Source organism: Malus sylvestris, chromosome 3, assembly GCF_916048215.2.
Source record: "Malus sylvestris chromosome 3, drMalSylv7.2, whole genome shotgun sequence".
Lineage (NCBI taxonomy): Eukaryota > Viridiplantae > Streptophyta > Magnoliopsida > Rosales > Rosaceae > Malus > Malus sylvestris.
Window position 1 is genome coordinate 14,296,234 of NC_062262.1, and position 20,714 is coordinate 14,316,947.

The 20,714-nt window shown below is 36.8% G+C and overlaps 1 protein-coding gene and 1 long non-coding RNA gene across 3 annotated transcripts in view; one reads left to right on the forward strand and one right to left on the reverse strand.

Moving 5' to 3' along the window:
- LOC126615033 (uncharacterized) overlaps positions 1-20,714 on the reverse strand; it is an 84,969-nt gene that overhangs the window by 2,315 nt on the left and 61,940 nt on the right. Inside the window, exon 1 of one of the 2 annotated variants that reach the window (XR_007620618.1) lies at positions 17,403-17,472. The exons of the other annotated variant lie outside the window; for it this stretch is intronic. This is a non-coding gene — a long non-coding RNA (uncharacterized LOC126615033). Of the gene's footprint in view, positions 1-17,402; positions 17,473-20,714 lie in introns of those variants that run through there. 2 annotated transcript variants of the gene reach the window in all.
- Positions 1-20,714, forward strand: part of LOC126615020 (copper-transporting ATPase HMA4-like) — an 86,165-nt gene that overhangs the window by 1,845 nt on the left and 63,606 nt on the right. The gene's annotated exons all lie outside the window — the stretch shown is intronic.

The following is a 20,714-nucleotide window of genomic DNA, read 5'->3' on the forward strand; positions in this document are numbered from 1 at the left end:
GTATATATAGCAGATGGATGTCTGTTTGCAACAGGTATGAGAATGGGGTGTGACTGTTGGGAGACATCTCTTCAGAGGGGTGTTTGCTCTGTGTTTAGAAAGAACACTCAGACTTCATCTGAAAGAATGAGTCTTTTCATAAAAAAAAAAATTAATTAAATTCGAATTTAATTAAACATAATTAAGTAAATCCGGAAATTAATTAATTAAATAATTTAATTATTAGAGCCTAAGAGCCCATCTTTTGACAATTAAATATATATTAATTATATATTAATTATAATTAATTATATATTAATTACCGATTAATTAGTACACCCCAAAGCCCAACCCTAAGGGTGAGCCCAATTTTAGTCTCCAGGCCTATTACTCCAATCACTTTCTCTAAAGGACAAAGCCTTATAAAATGATAAAATCTTTTGGGAATGGCCAAGGTGGGACAAAGAAATTTCTACTCAAATTACTCAAATTTCCAACAATACCCCACATTTGAGTTGAAATTTCATTCAAACTCCAACAATTACCCCACATTTGAATGCAAATGTAAATGCAAGTGTGTGAATAAGCTGCATGACTAGGCTACCTAAAACTGAGAGAGAATAGTCATGATATGCATCGGGTGAAGTGTCTTTTGGACTTGAACTTACCCCAGTGAAAACATATCGGGTTTACTTGGTGACGCAGTGGATGTGGAAGATCTTGAACTGTTCACCGTAGTAGTAAACCGAGACAATATGCTACACACATATCATGGCTGACACACGTCAATTCATACGGTTATGTTCATTTTGGCCCTGAACAGATCCCGGATTTCGTAGGAGCTTTAGAGAATTTAGCCATTTCAATTCTCATAAATGTGGCCCCATTTACTCCTATATAGGTGACATTAATTAAGAATAGTCTGCCATATTCTTCTTGATAACAAGATATTAATGTCATTAAATGTATAAAACATAACCCCTCAAACGTCAACAGACAACACACATTTTATCATAAGAATGGGTAAAGTATGTGTTCAACTTTTGAATCAAACTCAACCAGTTTGCCTATTGAACCTAGACCATGGGATCTCCAATCAGCTAGGTTAGGTTTCCGCCCAGTTTGATTCATTGAATTGGCTTAAGACCCATTCCCCTCGATGTAAATAATATTTGCTCTCTTGGTAGGCCTTTTGTCAAATGATCAGCTATATTTTCATTTGACTTCACATAATCAATGGATATTATTCCATTGGAGAGCAACTTCTTAAGAGTATTATGTCGACGACTGATGTGACGTGACTTCCCATTGTAAACATGACTTTTGGCCCGTGATTGCGCGGCCAGACTATCACAATGTATACATATAGCCGTGACCGGCTTTGGCCACATCGCAATATCCTCCAGAAAATTTTTTAGCCACTCGGCTTCTTCACCAGCCAAGTCTAAAGCTATAAACTCGGACTCCATGGTGGACCGAGCTATACATTTTTGTTTAGAAGTTTTCCAAGATATTGCTGCACTTCCTAAGGTAAAAACATATTCACTTGTCGACATAGATTCTGTAGTGTCAGAAATCCAATTGGCATCACTAAAGCCTTCTACAACAGGTGGATATTTTGTGTAGTGTAATCCGTAGTCAAGTGTATTTTTTAAATACCTTAACACTCGTACTAAAGCATCCCAATGCTCTTATGCCGGATTACTTGTATATCTACTAAGCCTACTTAGTGCATAAGCTAAGTCGGGCCTAGTTGAATTCATCAAGTACATTAGACTTCCAATTACTTGAGAATATTCAAGTTGAGATATGGCATCGCCTTTATTTTTCTCCAACTTGCATCCAGCATCAAAATGAGTTGCAGCAGGTTTGCAGTCAAATTGACCAAACCTTCGTAATATTTTTTCTGCATAATGGGATTGTGTAAGGACATATCCTTCACTATTTCTCTTAATTTGAATTTCTAAAATGACATCGGCTTGACCTAAGTCTTTCATGTCAAAACTGGAATTCAACATTTTCTTTGTTTTGTTGATTACATCTTTATTGCTTCCCATTATGAGCATATCATCCACATACAAGCAGACAGTAACACAAGTTTTATCATTACTCTTAATGTAGACACATTTATCAGATTCATTTATCTTGAACCCATGTGTCAACAAAGTATGATCAAATTTCTCGTGCCATTGTTTTGGTGCTTCTTTAAGTCCATAAAATGACTTAACTAATTTGCACACTTTGCTTTCTTGTTCTTTAAGCACAAACCCTTCAGGTTATTCCATGTATATTTCTTCATCTAGTTCTCCATTTAAAAATGTTGTTTTTACATTCATTTGATGTATATCAAAGTTGTATATGTTGGAAGTATGCCCACAAAGCCACTCATTTGATGTAATAGCTTTTGGAATACTTAATGTATTAAACTATTATATGTTTAATGAAAGGCAAAGCTTATTGTTAATCACTATTTATTGTATCATGTGTTTAAGCAATAAGGGAATCCAAGGAATGTATTTGATCTAAGAGATAAGTGATTTAAGTAAGTTAGATTAACGAGACCTTTCTCTTATGCTCATTCCTAAAACGTTCCTAGCCATAAGATTGCCAATTGGGCATTGACAATCCGCTAAGGTTAGTATGTGTTATGTCAACTCAAGCGTGAGTATGACTAGTCTCAAGTCATTTAGTGTTGGACACTAAGACAAACACGTAGGTGCTTGAAAGAGTAATCGAGTACATTGAACAACGATCAAAAGAGAGTTCGAACATACATGTCATGTAAGAACTCATAAGTTGCAATATGCAAAGTAGTCCTTTGACCTGAGGCATCAGAGATGTCTAATGGTTAGGTCCTTGATCTTTGATCATGTCAAAGGCATTCCATCGAGAGTGTCCACGGCATTGTTGAGGTCAAGCTATCTAGTCATGTAGGCATATGAATGCACAACAAGGGATCTCTAACCTTCCATAGTGGAAGGAGAATACTCTAAGATATGATTCAGGAGTCTTTGGCCAAAGCATACGAATATGACTTAGGAAGTATGTTCCAAATCATATTCAATTGAATCATATAGATAAGTATTACATTTGATAGTAGACATGAAACAAACTATCACTCAAACAATGTGATTAAGAGTATTGTATTAGAGAATGACCGTATTGCATTGAAATTGTAACTGGATAGGTTCTCCAACCAATTCTATTTAGCTTGGGTAGCCATGACATGCTGCTAGGTGTCACTCATGGTTTGTGGAAGCCCTGAAGATTAGCAAACACTAATCTTCAACAAAGGGAGAATTGAAATGTTGTTTCAATTCACAATCGATCGTTAAGAGTAACAATCGCCCACTGCCTCGCTAATTGAAACCTAATGGATCGTACACCGAGTAAGGATGAAAGTGAAGAAATATAAATGAGATGGATAAGCAATTAAATGGTTTAATTGAGAATGGTCAAGATTAATTAATTAGTTAATTAATTTTACGAAAGGTTCGTATTGGGCTTTTAAGTTGGTTTTGGGTTTCGGGGCCCAAAAGTGTTTTGGCCCACAAAGCCCATTATGTTTAAGTTGTATGACAACTAAAACAAAATGGGCAATTAGCCCAATAACAAAGACAAGGCCGGGCATAAGGGTGAGTGGATGCAAACTTGAATTAATTACAAGTTTGCCACTCAAATGTGATGTAGTATAAAGTTAACTTTATAGCTATTTTCTCATTAGGGTTTTTCTTTGAGGCAAAGAGGTGAAACATTATTCTCTCTTTTTCTACAAGGAGGCCGGCCACATAGTGAAGAAATAGCTAGCAATCTTTTCTTCTCTAAGTCATCCATTTCATCTTCACACGTCATCCTTGGTGTGGAGACTTAGAGACACCAAACCTTTGTTGTTTTTGGAGATCCTTTCCTTACATCCTCAAGGAGCAAAGGAGCACAAAAAGGGAAGGAAATCACAATGAAGATCCAAGGAACTAGGAGGTGACTTGAAGGCCCTCCACTTGGGTGAATCCCTTGTGTAAACAAGGATGAGCTTCAAGGGTAATAAATCTCTAAATCTTACCTTCTCTTTAATGTTGTTAAAGAGTCTTATGGTTCACCATTCACTAGGCTTTGAAAGTCACGGGTTTTAGAATTGTTTTTGAATGCATGCCTACTTTAATGTGTTAATAGTTTGCATATGTGTTCAAATATTCTCACATGTTCTTAGCTAGGACAAAATTTTTCCTTCAAGTGGTATCAGAGCCTAGGTCTAGTTTATGGTGAATCCTTTTGGGTTTTGTGATTTTCATGATTTGTGATTTAAATGTTGTAAATGTTACAAGCTTTGTTCTTCCTTTTGAATATAAATTTTGCTTGAAAATTTAGCATCTCAAATGTTGTAGATGTAGTTCATTAAAGCATGAATATTGGAACTAAAATTTGGTGCCATGTATGTTGGGAAATTCGGCCAAATCCAAAGGGTGGATTTTTTTTGGGTTCATGTTTGTCTTGTTAAAATGGTTTTAAAGTGACTTTTGGAACCCTCTAAGTACCCTGGGATATTAAGCCTCTTTTGTGTTGTGAAAATTTGAGTTTTAATGAGTGAAAACATTCATGGAGCTCTTATGAGTTTTCATGTGTGTTCTTCAATGTTCTTGATATTCTTACCAAGAACAAAAAGGTTTGGAATTTTGATTCAAATTGTTTGTTGTTTTTCATAAAGTTTTGGTTTATTTGTGATGGGTGATGGATTATTGATGAGGATGATAAATGCTATTAATGTTTCACAAAACATTTTTCTTACAACCCATCCCATTCACCTTTATCCTCACCCACCTATTCCACTTGAATGCACATTTATCACCAAAACCCTTTCACACTCCTTTTCACTACTAAAACCGGCCAACCCCAAGTGGGGGGTGATTTTGGGCATTTTATGCAATTACATAAAGTTTTGATACTTTTGTGTTTTTGTATTTTGGCCCAAAAGTTTACGTTTTTACGTTAAGGCCCAAAAACTCTAAAGGACAAATTTTTTTGTTCCTTTATTGATGTTTTTGTTATTGTTAAAAATTTTGGGTTCTAGTTGTAATTACATGAAGTTGTGGACTTTTGTGTTATTTACAAAGTGACCCCAAAAGTTTATGTTTATTAAATAATGGCCCAATTGTTGAGGTCATTGTTTTTGGCCCAAATAAGATGAGAACAAAATGGTTTTGTCTCTTTAATGAGAATTGGATTTTCATTTCAATTAGTTCCATTTAAATCAAGTCTATGAATCCGAAAACCAATTGTTTAAGTTGCTTTCTTAGTTAATGTGATTGATTAAGAAAATGGTGATTATGAACCAAAGGCCTCGATAATTGAGCTATGTGATTGGCCGCTTTACATTATGAATGTTTGGGTTTAGTAGTTTAGATTTGAATGTAATTTGATTAGTTCAAATTTGTTGTAAATGGACATAAGTCCATCTAATGTGTTGTAAAAGGGCATAAGCCCTTATCTTTATTTCATGTATTCCTTTTTGTTTATATGTATGCAAATTGGAATAGTTGGGTCCAACGCCCAATAGGAAATAATGGTTTAATTGGATTAAACGCGTAACTAAAATCAACAACTATCTACCTTAAACCCAAGGTCCAACATAAGGCTTGTGTTGGATCAAATCAAACGGTTCATAATCATCCTAAGACCTAATATGACCATATAGTCCATATGAGGATGCAAAGCATTTGTTAGTAGTTCCATATAGTCTCGCTTGTTTCATTGAAATAGTGGGATTATTATATACTACTAAATCATATTAACTTGGACCAATGGTTGTGATAGGCCCAAGTTCTTTTAATAAGATTAAAATAAATTTGATGTAGCCCAACACTACTCCCTCGACAAAACGAATATTAAGTTGATAAGCGAGAGATGTTTTGAACATCTCTTCGTAGGCCTTCCACCGTGGTGGGCTCCAATCGTTTGTGACTCATACACTGGCTTCACCCTATAATGGGGAAGTTCAAAGTATGTGCTTACATCCAGGAGGAGTCCCTAAACATATATGATGAAGTGAGTGTAGACAACGAGTATGACCAACATGATATAATTATGAGGTTGTGCTTGAACCCCTACATCAACTAGCATGGTGGGAATGACTTAACTAAGTGCAATGGTGCCAAAATGATATAATTCTGAGGCAATCATTCTCTAGAGGCCAAAACAGATGGGTAATTACAAAAGTTGTAAATGGCTAAGAGTTATCCTCTCATCATTATTGTTGCTAGCCAAAATGATATAATTCTGAGGTGGGCTTGGTAATGGTGAGCCTCCCATACCCCACTAAGAGTTCATCATAACTCTCGAATTCCATTGAGGGATGTGGAATTTGCCAAAAATAATTGGTGGTACTATTTGATTTAAGACCCAATCAAGTAGTTTTAAAATCAACAATCTAATACGATTTCTGTTATGTTATGTAGTTAACGACATGCCTAAAATTACACCTGCCATTATACTTGACAAAAGGGGCCTTAGGGGCCAACGTTTCCTTGCTTAGTATCGCCACATTGAGAATGTCTCAAAGGTGAAAGACATATTGTATGTGTTTAAGCAATCCCTTCCTCATGCACCTCCTACGAAACTAGCTTCAAAGGAGGAGTGTCAAAATTATGCTAGACACTATGAGAATGACTTATAAGCCAAATGCTTAATCCTCACTTCACTTAGTGAGGAGCTTATGAAGCTACATAAGCACATGGACACTTCTTGTGCCATGGTTGAAAGTTTGCATAAGATGCATGACATTGAGACTAGTAATGTACGATTCTCAAATGTTTGTAGTCTATTGAATGCCAAAATGGCAAAGGGGGCATTGGTCCAAAAACATGGACAAAAGATGGAAAAGATCTTTCAAGATCTTGAAAGTTCAGGAACTTCCATCGATGGGAAAATGGCCCAAAACTTTTTCCTTGCATCTCTCTCGGATGATTTCACTAAGTTTATTGTAAACTATAAAGTGAATAAATTTGATCATACTTTTCCTAAGATGATTGACATGTGCTGTAAGTTTGAACAAAGTTTCAAAAAGGACAGTGGGAGTGAGAATGCAATTATAAGGAAAAGGTTGCATAAGAAGAAGGCAAGAAAATCCAAAGGAACATGCTTTCATTGTGGAAAGGATGAACGTTGGAAGAAGAAATACAGGGTGCGCATTGCGAGCCTTATGACACGAACTTTTGAAGGAACTATTTCTGTCATAGAGAGTGCTTTTACAATGAGCTCCAATTCCTGGATATTTGATTCAGGCGCTAGTCAACATATCTGCAATTCGTTGCAGGGACTAACAAGGAGCAGGACATTGCGCAATGGGGAGATGATTGTGCGAGTTGGGAATGGCACTAAGATCTCTGCAAAAGCAATAGGCACCTACATGCTTAAATTACCCTCTGGGGAAGTCTTGGAACTTAAAAATTGTTTATATTTTCCTTCATGTATAAAGAATTTGATTTCTATCTCTAAGCTTTTACGAGATAGGCATACAATATTGTTTGACAAAATGAGTTGCACTTTATACCTGAACGGTCGTATTATCTCTCATGGTAATAAGATAGAGGGACTTTTTCACCTAGAGACAAGTAGTGGGATGCACTGTATTGAAAGAAGGAATACCTCAAAACCCAAAAGGGCTAGAGAAGAAGTTAACCAAGTTAGACTTTGGCATCTTAAACTTGGACATGTAAACCAAGATAAGATTCGCAAGATGTCGAAAGACAGATATCTTAGTCCATTAGGTAATGACCTCATGGGCACTTGTGAACCTTGTCTACTTGGGAAGATGACTACATCTCCATTCACTGGGAAAGGAGAGCGTGCCACTGAAATTCTTAGGTTAATCCACACTGACGTATGTGGACCTATGTCTACTATGTCGAGAGGAGGCTTCTCCTACTATATCATATTCACCGACGATCACTCTCAGTTTGGCTATGTGTATCTTATGAAGTACTAGTCAGAATCCTTTGAAAGGTTTAAAGAATTCAAGAATGAAGTTGAGAAGCAAACTGGGAAACAGATAAAGATCCTAAGATCAGATCGAGGGGGATAATATCTAAGTAACGAGTTCCTAGATTATCTCAAAAAGTGTGGAATAGTATCACAATGGACTCCACTAGGAACTCCTCAACATAACGAAGTTTCTAAGAGGAGAAACCGAACCTTGATGAACATGGTTAGTTCTATGATGAGTTCCGCTGATCTACCAATATCATTCTGGGGATATGCACTACATATAGCAGCTTATTTGCTGAATGCAATGCCTTCTAAATCTGTTCCACAAACACCATATGAGATATGGTATGGGAAGAAGCCAAGTCTTAAACACGTTAAGATTTGGGGTTGTCCAGCATACGTTAAGAAACAAGATGTTGGAAAGCTTGAAGCAAGATCTGTTAAATGCTATTTTGTGGGGTATCCTAAACAAACCTATGGATACGAATTCTATCACCCTGACGACCAGAAAGTCTTTGTCGCCAGAACTGCTATATTCATGGAGGATGAATTCGTTCTTAATGGAACTAGCAAAAGAAAGATAGAATTGAAGGAAATTAATGAGATTAATGATGAACCACAAACAAACACTCGACAAGTTGACAACCCTGTTCCTGAACCCCTAGCTCCAGGTAGATCTGAACAGGTTAGCAAGCCACCTAAGAGGTATGGCTTAGATAATGACTTTGGGGAATTGCACCTTCTAGGTGACAATGACACAAAGGAAGACCCTAGAGACTACACTGAAGTAATGTTCGACATTGATTCAAAGAGATGGCAAGAGGCCATGAAATCCGCGATGGATTCCATGTATCAAAATCAGGTCTGGACTCTTGTAGACCCTCCAGAAGGTATAGTACCTGTTGGAAACAAATGGGTCTTCAAGATGAAGATAGGCGTTGATGGGAACGTGGAGACTTATAAGGCTAGACTAGTAGCCAAAGGTTACAGGCAACGAGAAGGGATTGACTATGAAGAAACCTTCTCTCCTGTAGCCATGATTAAGTCCATTCGGATTTTGCTTGCTATAGCTGCGTACCATGATTATGAGATATGGCAAATGGACGTGAAGACGGCCTTTCTGAACGGCTACCTAGAGGAAGAGCTCTATATGACTCAACCCGAAGGTTTCGTGTCTAAGTCTGAAAAGACTAAGGTATGCAAGCTTCAAAGGTCCATTTATGGACTTAAGCAAGCCTCCAGGAGCTGGAACATTCGTTTCGATACTGAAATCAAAACGTTTGGTTTTACTCAAAATGAAGACGACAATTGTGTTTATCAAAAAGTCATTGGGGATGCAGTGGTATTCCTAGTATTATATGTAGATGACATATTACTATTCGGGAATGACACTGCAGTACTTTCTTCTGTAAAAGTGTGGTTGTCCAAAACCTTCCACATGAAAGATTTAGGAGATGCATCTTATGTACTTGGGATAAAGCTCTATCGTGATAGATCCAGAAAATTAATTGGATTATCCCAATCTATGTACATAGATAAGGTGCTAAGTAGGTTCCAGATGGAACAATCTAAGAAAGGTCTTCTTCCTGTGAGACATGGAATTCACCTTTCTAAATCTATGGGACCATGGGACCTAAGACTCCTGAAGAGATACAGCAGATGAGTGCTATTCCTTATGCTTCCGCCATAGGAAGTCTCATGTATGCCATGATATGCACAAGGCCTGATATCGCATATGCTGTGAGCATTACTAGTCGATATCAATCTAACCCAGGATCAGAACACTGGGCAGCTGTCAAGACGGTCCTTAAGTACTTAAGAAGAACTAAGGACATGTTCCTCGTTTATGGAGGAGCAACAGAGTTGCGAGTGGAAGCCTATACAGACGCAGATTTCCAATCTGACGTCGATGATAAAAGTTTCAACTCCGGATATGTATTCACTCTGAATGGTGGGGCTGTTAGCTGGAAAAGCAAGAAACAAGATGTAATTGCTAATTCCACGACGGAGGCAGAATATGTCGCTGCAGCTGAAGCCGGCAAAGAAGCGTTCTGGATAAAGAAGTTCATTACTGAACTTGGAGTGGTTCCAACCATTACATCACCAGTAACTTTGTACTGTGATAATAGTGGGGCGATAGCTCAAGCCAAGGAACCCAGGGCTCATCAAAAGAACAAGCATTTTGAAAGGCGCTTTAATATCATTAGAAGATATGCTGCCGAGGGGAAAGTCAACATCCTCAAGGTTGCCTCAGCAGATAACGTAGCAAATCTACTGACAAAGCCAATGTCTCAAATCCAACTTGACCGCCATATGGAAAAGATGGGTATTAGATACATGAGAAGGTGGCTTTGAGTGCAAGTGGGAGATTGTTGGAAGTATGCCCACAAAGCCACTCATTTGATGTAATAGCTTTTGGAATACTTAATGTATTAAACTATTATATGTTTAATGAAGGGCTAAGCTTATTGTTAATCATTATTTATTGTATCATGTGTTTAAGCAATAAGGGAATCCAAGGAATGTATTTGATGTAAGAGATAAGTGATTTAAGTAAGTTAGATTAACGAGACCTTTCTCTTATGCTCATTCCTAAAACGTTCCTAGCCATAGGATTGCCAATTGGGCATTGACAATCCGCTAAGGTTAGTATGTGTTATGTCAACTCAAGCGTGAGTATGACTAGTCTCAAGTCATTTAGTGTTGGACACTAAGACAAACACGTAGGTGCTTGAAAGAGTAATCGAGTACACTGAACAACGATTAAAAGAGAGTTCGAACATACATGTCATGTAAGAACTTATAAGTTGCAATATGCAAAGTAGTCCTTTGATCTGAGGCATCATAGATGTCTAATGGTTAGGTCCTTGATCTTTGATCATGTCAAAGGCATTCCATCGAGAGTGTCCACAACATTGTTGGGGTCAAGCTATCTAGTCATGTAGGCATATGAATGCACAACAAGGGATCTCTAACATTCCATAGTGGAAGGAGAATACTCTAAGATATGATTCAGGAGTCTTTGGCCATAGCATACGAATATGACTTAGGAAGTATGTTCCAAATCATATTCAATTGAATCATATAGATAAGTATTACATTTGATAGTAGACATGAAACAAACTATCACTCAAACAATGTGATTAAGAGTATTGTATTAGAGAATGACCTTATTGCATTGAAATTGTAACTGAATAGGTTCTCCAACCAATTCTATTTAGCTTGGGTAGCCATGACATGCTGCTAGGTGTCACTCATGGTTTGTTGAAGCCCTGAAGATTAGCAAACACTAATCTTCAACAAAGGGAGAATTGAAATGTTGTTTCAATTCACAATCGATCGTTAAGAGTAACAATCACCCATTGCCTCGCTAATTGGAACCTAATGGATTGTACACCGAGTAAGGATGAAAGTGAAGAAATATAAATGAGATGGATAAGCAATTAAATGGTTTGATTGAGAATGGTCAAGATTAATTAATTAGTTAATTAATTTTACGAAAGGTTCGTATTGGGCTTTTAAGTTGGTTTTGGGTTTCGGGGCCCAAAAGTGTTTTAGCCCACAAAGCCCATTATGTTTAAGTTGTATGACAACTAAAACAAAATGGGCAATTAGCCCAATAAAAAAGACAAGGCCGGCCATAAGGGTGAGTGGATGCAAACTTGAATTAATAACAAGTTTGCCACTCAAATGTGATGTAGTATAAAGTTAACTTTATAGCTATTTTCTCATTAGGGTTTTTCTTTGAGGCAAATAGGTGAAACATTATTCTCTCTTTTTCTACAAGGAGGCCGGCCACATAGTGAAGAAATAGCTAGCAATCTTTTCTTCTCTAAGTCATCAATTTCATCTTCACACCTCATCATTGGTGTGGAGACTTAGAGACACCAAACCTTTGGTGTTTTTGGAGATCCTTTCCTTACATCCTCAATGAGCAAAGGAGCACAAAAAGGGAAGGAAATCACAAGGAAGATCCAAGGAACTAGGAGGTGACTTGAATGCCTTCCACTTGGGTGAATCCCTTGTGTAAACAAGGATGAGCTTCAAGGGTAATAAATCTCTAAATCTTACCTTCTCTTTAATGTTGTTAAAGAGTCTTATGGTTCACCATTCACTAGGCTTTGAAAGTCACGGGTTTTAGAATTGTTTTTGAATGCATGCCTACTTTAATGTGTTAATAGTTTGCATATGTGTTCAAATATTCTCATATGTTCTTAGCTGGGACAAAATTTTTCCTTCAAGTGGTATCAGAGCCTAGGTCTAGTTTATGGTGAATCCTTTTGGGTTTTGTGATTTTCATGACTTGTGATTTAAATGTTGTAAATGTTACAAGCTTTGTTTTTGCTTTTGAATATAAATTTTGCTTGAAAATTTAGCATCTCAAATGTTGTAGATGTAGTTCATTAAAGCATGACTATTGGAACTAAAATTTGGTGCCATGTATGTTGGGAAATTCGGCCAAATCCAAAGGGTGGATTTTTTTGGGTTCATGTTTGTCTTGTTAAAATGGTTTTAAAGTGACTTTTGGAACCCCTAAGTACCCTAGGATATTAACCCTCTTTTGTGTTGTGAAAATTTGAGTTTTAATGAGTGAAAACATTGATGGAGCTCTTATGAGTTTTCATGTGTGTTCTTCAATGTTCTTGATATTCTTATGAGTTTTCATTTGAGTTTTCATGTGAGTTTTCATGAGTTTTCATCTGAAAGGATGAGTCTTTTCATAAAAAATAAATAATTAATTAAATTCAATTTTAATTAAACATAATTAAGTAAATCCGGAAAATAATTAATTAAATAATTTAATTATTAGAGCCCAAGAGCCCATCTTTTGAAAATTAAATATATATTAATTATAATTAATTATATATTAATTATCAATTAATTAGTACACCCCAAAGCCCAACCCCAAGGGTGAGCCCAATTTTAGTCTCCAAGCCTATTACTCCAATCACTTTCTCTAAAGGACAAAGCCTTATAAAGTGATAAAATCTTTTGGGAATGGCCAATGTGGAACAAAGAAATTTCTACTCAAACTACTCAAATTTCCAACAAATTCAGCAGGCTGTGCTATCGTCTGGTACCACGAATATATTCTACAGTCGACAATAGAATAGAAGTTTGCTTATTTTCTTGATATCTCTTCAGAATGTTAGCTGCCTTTGCAAGAATATCATTTGCATGATGGAGCAACCATGTATTGCATGATAAAGAACTTAGTGCAGTTTCTTAATTGTCCATAGTTTAATTTTGCACTTTTGAGCTTTTTATCCAATAACTTTCGAGTTTTTTCTTTCTCAAAAATCTTATTTTGTTTTAAAATTGAATTCTGTTGCCTAACAAATTGGGTAAATGGTAGCTGGAGGCGAAGTACACCGCGTATTACGACAAATTTTCATTGTAGCATCTTTGACATGGCTTTGGATGGAGAATTTGGTCATTTCCTCGAAAACTGGATGCCAAAGGGTAGGGATAAATTTGAGCTAGCATTACAGTTCGGCATCTCAGTGTCAGTGGTTGCTTGTCCTTGTGCCTTGGGACTAGCAACTCCTACAGTAGTAAGAGCAACACCAGAGTATTAAGCCCCCAGGACAACTTCCTATTGAATAGCCTCCAGTGAACACTAACTACCTTTAATGAATAGTAATTGTCTTTTTCATCTTTACCAAGCCCTCAGGACAACTTCCTATTGAATAGCCTCCAGTGAACACTAACTACCTTTAATGAACAGTAATTGTCTCTTGCATCTTTACCCCTAACTGAATAGCCATGCCAATATGCAATAAAATATTAGTATTTTTTATTATATAAAATAATAATAAAAAGTAATTTTATTTCAAATTTCGGATATGATTTTTAATCGATCTCATTGTACCACGTTTCATTAAATAAAAAATTACAACCCAAAATATTTGAAAAACATATAAAATTGTGGTGTAAGGTGGAAGATAATGATAAGATATTTATAGAAAAATTAAATCTTTTTTTTTTTTTTTTACATTTTTATTAATTTTTTAATATGGTTGATGTCATTTTGACGTCAGCTTTGCATCATTTGGCCTCAGGCTCTCGGGCCGCCAATTCCTGCTGGGCCTCTCACTCTGGCCTCCCCCCAGCCCAAACGCCCGCATGGGTTGGAGCTGCTAGTGCCACGCCCCGATCCCAACATACGTCGCAAATCAACACGTGGCAAAGGAAAAATAACATTCATTGAATATGACATACCATACGGAATGAAATACTTAACTGCATCCCAAACTAAAAAGAAGGTGGCTAAGTTCTTCACAAGATATTTACAAATATGTACATCCCAAAAAGTAGCATAATCTTTGCTTTACTAAGAATAAGTTTGAAGTGCTCAAAAGAAAGTCCCAAAAGATAAAGTACAAGAGTGAATCAAGGGTAAGCTAACGCTCCACGTCTCTGATAACCGCAATGCTACCTTCACTATGGACTTCTCGGAGTCTACTTGAACCTGTCACCTGTATGATCAGTGCCTACACCATCGGAATGGTGCATCGGGCAAACATCAACCCGGATAAGCTGCGAAGCTCGTATGAGTGACAATAATACAAAGTATGTGATACAATAATAAAACCAGCCATCAATCACAATTTATAAACCTTGAACATAAATCATGCATGAGAAATCAATACCAAACCTTTGAAAACTCTGAAGGAGTCACCCAGACATTCATCAATTCGTCTGAAACAATCACAACATCTCACAGCCATATTCTCATACAGCAAATGAAAAGTAGGGTTAAAGTGACATAGTTCGGCCGAAGCCTACACCTTTGAAGCTGTCTCAATCCAAACTCAATGAAACCCAAGGTGAAGACGATCCCGGACCATCACTCAACGAAATCGCAGAGTAGGAAGGATTCTGGACCATCTCTCAACGGAATCAGAGTGATTACAATTCCGGACCTTCACTCAACGGAATCGCAGAGTATGAGGGATTCCGGATCATCTCTCAACGGAATCTGAGTAGATACGATTCCGGACCATCACTCAACGGAATCGCAAAAGGCCAACAACCATAATGCATAACGGCTCAAAGAAATGAGACAAGCACAAGTTACTTAATTTACAGAAGCTCAACCAAGGGAAATAAGGCACAAATACTAAATTTAGAACGGATCAACGAAGCGGGAAATGAAGCAATATCGAAGCAACAAATCCCCATCGCAATGGGTTAACGACCCACCACTAGTGTTCACATTTCATCACATCATGCCAATCAAACAAATCAAACCATATACATACGTCAAATCTCATTCCATAACTTGAATCAATGGCTAAGCATTAAAAATAACAATTCAATAGAAAACATATATATATAACCAAGTCATATCCACAGAGGATAACAATTACGAAAACAAGGTAATCATCAATATCACATATGTTAAAGTCACTCACCTGGAGTCCGCGCTAATGTACCCTACCACGAGAGTCAAGGCATCACGTTCTATCACCGCCTAAACAAGGTAGAAGTCCACATTTAGATTTCCTTCGATAATCCACATACTTAAAAACTCTCATATGTCTCCCACAACAACATTTAATGAGGAATCGAACTGTCATTCTAAGGTAGGGTCCATGATCTTACGTCACTTATTTTGTAAGTTCCAATCACTAGATTTTCACTTGTAAGTCTCTAAGGTCCTTAAACAATATCTACCATAGCATACTAAAATTGGGTTTCAATTCAATGGTAAGATTGTCAATTTTTAGAATAATCAAGTGGTGGACCTTATCAATAATATACTCAACCAACAACATTTTCATAAATCGAATGTCACACATTGGAAAATTTGACTTTTTCCAAAAATTCTCAAATTTTACAAGAATGAAGATCTCAACAAGTAAACTTTATACTTGTGGCCGAGTCCAATTTGGCCGGGAAGGCCCTCAAATTGGCTCGCACCCGTCGAAACCCTAAGGTGGGCGTTCTTCAATTCGGCTTCCTTGGTGTTCCAACACCCCACCCACCAGTTGGGTCTTGTTCCTAGGTCCAATGGAAATTGATTAAGGGTGATGGTGAATAGTGATACTCTTCGGAACGACAAATCGCCATCGAGAACCCCCGGGTTCTCCAACGGAGTTCTACCCGAATTAGACCTTAAAAACCCTTGATTTTTTATGGAGATGGAAGGGAGAAGATATTTGAGTAAGTTGCAGGTGAAGGAGATAGGAAAATCAACTGAGAATTGGAGGAATTTACCTGAAATTGGCCGGTTTGAAAATGGCCTGGTGGTGCACACGGGTTCACCAAATGGAGGAGAAAGAAAAATGTCCCCCCTTTTCCTCCTTAGTTTGTCCTTTCTAGCTCCCCCCAAAACAATCTGATTGTTCCCCTTTTTTTTTTTTTTTTTTTTTTTTATACTAACTTAACTTTTGGCCCACATGTGGAAATTAAACAATTCCCACAATCTATAGTTCACAACTTCAAACGTCGGTAATTATACCGTTATAATTTGGATTCGCAAATGGCTTTCGCCTATGTGTTCGTGGGTTCGAGATCTATTTAAAAAAACTAGTTGTAACTTCGAAATATCAACGAAAGATAAAGATTGACTATGAAACTTCCAACTCGATAACTAATCAATTACTAAACTTATAATTAGCGGAATTAAAATTAACTAATAAAGATCAAGTAATTTCGAAATATGAATTTAAAATACGAAATACGTAATAAATGATGAAATTCCGGGAATGGGATTTCACAGCTAGCTGGGGCAATTGGGTTGGAGCAACAGCCGGTCCGCCGGGCTATTGAATACGGTGGAGCTGCTCTAATGGTTGCAACAGGGAAGGGTGCTTCGCAAGTGTCCTTATCAAGGGTGGCAATGTACTTGAAGAGGCTTATAAGGTAAGATCACCTTATCCTTGGAAACAAATTTCTTTTTTAAATTAGAATCTGGTTTTCATGCATTTTATTTTTATGTTGTTTTTGCTGCTGTGTTTAGTTGCTTCATTATACTTGTTCCTAACTTCCTACTTACTTTTCCTTCCAAGGATGTCGAAAACCTGTTTGTTTTGGTATTAGTGAAAAACAATTACTGATTAGATACTATCTATATATTTTGAGGGTGCAAGTGTAGTTGTTTTTCTTGTCTTTCCTCCGTTATGAAGTTGCTCTCCACGTAATATTGGTCTCGTCATTTCATATTATCACCTATGTTACTAACATAGATTATGTCAATATTCCGTATTATAACAAGTTATGCACTTCATTTCTGACCAGTAAAACGCTCTGCCTCCATTCTGTCAACGTTTAGGATCTTGACATAAAACTAAATGCAATCTGTCATTGGGTATGGGGGATGTTTTTTCTGCATATATTGGGATTGAACATGCAACTATTATTTCACAGTTGGAATCTGTCCCACTGATGACAACTCCCACATGACCCTTTGGTTCTGGACGATTGATGCCTCTATGCACCTTGTCCATGTCACCAAGCCATACGAGCCAAGTTTTAAATCCCCATTTCTTGTAGATGACAACTCCCTTTTATAACAAGGCTAATAAATGTTTCGTTCTTTTTGGTTTCTTCTTTCGTTCCAAAATTAAAAGTTGAACAAATGGTTATGGACGTTTACGGACGTGTTTGATCCCTGCAGGTGAAAACAGTTGTTTTTGATAAAACAGGGACTCTTCTCCAACTAGTAGAAAAGTTTGGATCAACTAAACATGCGATGGAGACCAAGGACTTTGGGGTGCACACAGGAGGTAGCCTTAGTGGAAATGTTGGTGACAAAATGGTTTTGGGTGGGAACAAGAGGCTCATGCGGGAAAACAATGTCGAGGTTGGTCCCGAGGTTGACAAGTATGTTTCAGAACATGAGAATCTGGTTCGAACGTGTGTGTTCATTGCCATAATAATAGTGGCGAAACCAGAATAAATGAGAGGAGGAGCGAAATTTAAAAGCGTTGATAAAAAAATTACACAACCAAATCCTTTTACATGTTAGACAATATTAATGTCAATTATAATGTATCAATACAAAGAAATGTAGTTACAATTCTGCGGGCGAGGTTTCAAGTCATAAAAACATGGCATAATAAGTTCATTATTAATAAAAGCAAAAACATCTCTTTCAATGTAAAAAACCAAGCTATCACTCAACAATGGATTTCCATTTTGCTACTCGGTGGTGTTTTAGAATATTCATAACACTGTTTGTTATAATTTTGTTCCATTACGTAACTATATAATGAAAAATAATAATAATAATAATCTTAGACTCTTAATATTATAGTATAGTCTACTATATGACTAATAACTAATTAAACTAACAATTTAATTAATCAATATCAATAATCACATAAATTATTTAATAATCATATAAGCTATTCAATAATCATTAATTCAATTCATCAATAATAAACTATTTCATTCATGATTATAATTCATATAAATAATTAATAATTAATACCATGAGCTATAATTCCATATCGATTAAACAATTTCATATTAAATTATCAATTAGGAATTTAAATTAAAAAAACTAGAAATTTAACTTAAAAATTGGCTTTAAAATCCAGCTTTGAACTAGAAGTTGCTGACTTGGTTTGGAACTGGATGCCACTGGCTAAGGGTTGGCTTGAAGGCTGGAAAGGAAGGGGGTAATCTGGGCAGAATAATTGATTTGGGTGAGGGGATTGGGAATTTGGGACTAGGAGAATAAAGGATTAAGAGCATCTCCAAAGGAGATGTCAAAATGTCCAAATCAATAATAACAGTAAAAAAAAGACAGCTACAATGTTTTTCAATCGAGAAGCTAAATCTGATGTGGTATGACATGGAATAGCAGCTCTCCCCCCTTACTGTCAAATTTGACAATAGCGTTAAATATTTTTTTATTAATTTTTTTTATCAGATTTGCAACTCTCCTCTCTCACTCAAACCTGAGAAGTGCTGCCGTCCTTTTTCTTCCCTTTTCTCAGCAACTTCACTAAGTTACTGCTTTACAACAAAGCCTTATACAACATGCCATAGTTCAATTTTCCGATCACTTCCCCCGGAGCATCGAGAATGTCACAGACTGTGAGGTCCTCCCCATCTTAAAAAATCACCACCTCCTCCTCTGTCTCCACAACTTCCTCTTGCTTCTGCTCTGTTTTTTGCTCATTTTTTGCAGTTTGCTGGCAGTAAAAGTAGATGAAAAGCAGGAAAAACACCAAAGTTATCGATGAAGTCAGTGCAACAATCAAAGTCAGCATCACACCGACAGAATCTTAAGCTCACCTCGACAAATGGAGCACTACTCAATGACCCAACAAAGTACAGAAGATTGGTTGACAGGTTAATTTATCTCACCGTCACAAGGCCAGATATAGTCTATTCTATTTGAACACTCAATCAATTCATGCATCAGCCTCGGAAAACACATTGGGATGCCGCCTTACGGATCCTCAGATACATTAAAGGCACACCTGGTCAAGATTTACTGTTTCCTGCCTCTAACAATCTTGCCTTGAAAGCCTTTTGTGATTCAGATTGGGGAGGTTGTCGTGCCACAATGAGATCAGTCACATGATATTGCATTTTTCTTGGAAACTCTCTCATCTCATGGAATTCCAAGAAACAAACCAATGTCTCTAGATCATCAGCAGAGACAGAATATCGAGCTATGGCCAACACATGTTTAGAGCTAACTTGTTTACAATATATTTTACAAGATCTAAGAGTCCCATAGATAGCTCCCACACCATTGTATTGTGATAATCAAGCAGCTTTGTACATTGCAGCAAATCCTGTTTTCCACGAACGTACAAAGCACATTGAAATTGACTGCCATATAGTTCGAGAAAAGCTGCAAGTTGGAATGATTAGTCCTTCACATGTTCCTACTCGGTTTCAGCTAGTAGATGTATTTACAAAGGCTTTAGGAAATGATCAGTTTGTGACACTGCATGACAAGTTAGGAGAATATTCACTCTCCAACTTAAGGGGGAGTATTAAAGAAATATTATTATAATTGTATTATGCCTTTTCTAGCCTAGGTGAAATCCCACATATCAGGGAAAAGTTATATGCCTTTCCTAGCCTAGGCCAATCCCACAAATTGGGGATCACGGCTTGCATGCCATAAATTGTAGATATGTATTAATTGTAAAGTGTTGTATATAATCTCTGTATGAGGAATAGTTAGTCAATCGAAGAAATTCATTCAAAACAATTGCTCCTTCTATCTTCTATTTTCTTTACATGAAACATTGGAGGAAAACCCAATTGAGGGATCTGGCTTTGATGTGGAGAATTGAGAAAGTGATGAACATATTGCAGGTGTGCATAGTTTTCACGGAGAAAGACTTGAATGCAAGTAGGAGTAGAAGATAAGGAAATTAATTAAATAAAAAGAAAAGAAAATAGTGTAATAAAATAATATTTAATTTGATATATCGGATGAAGAGCAAAATTTTGAAAGATATCAAAATATCACATAAGCTGTCAAATTCAAATTTTATGTTTAAAATTTGACATATCCTTTAGAGATGCTTTAATGGGACCGAGTGGTCCCTATATTGTATTATATATTTTTTTTCATTGAAAAGACCACGCTGGGGTTAATGGGGTGGCCCCCATATTGTATTATATAGTTTTTTTCATTAAATCGAACAACGCCGTGTCTTCCTTTCATTTTGGGCTTGAACATTTCAGAAAATAGAGCCATTGTGCGCAGCAGCAAAAGAAAACATAGCCCTCACTTGCAAATTTTCCGACAGACTAGAGAGGCGGCTACTCGCTCC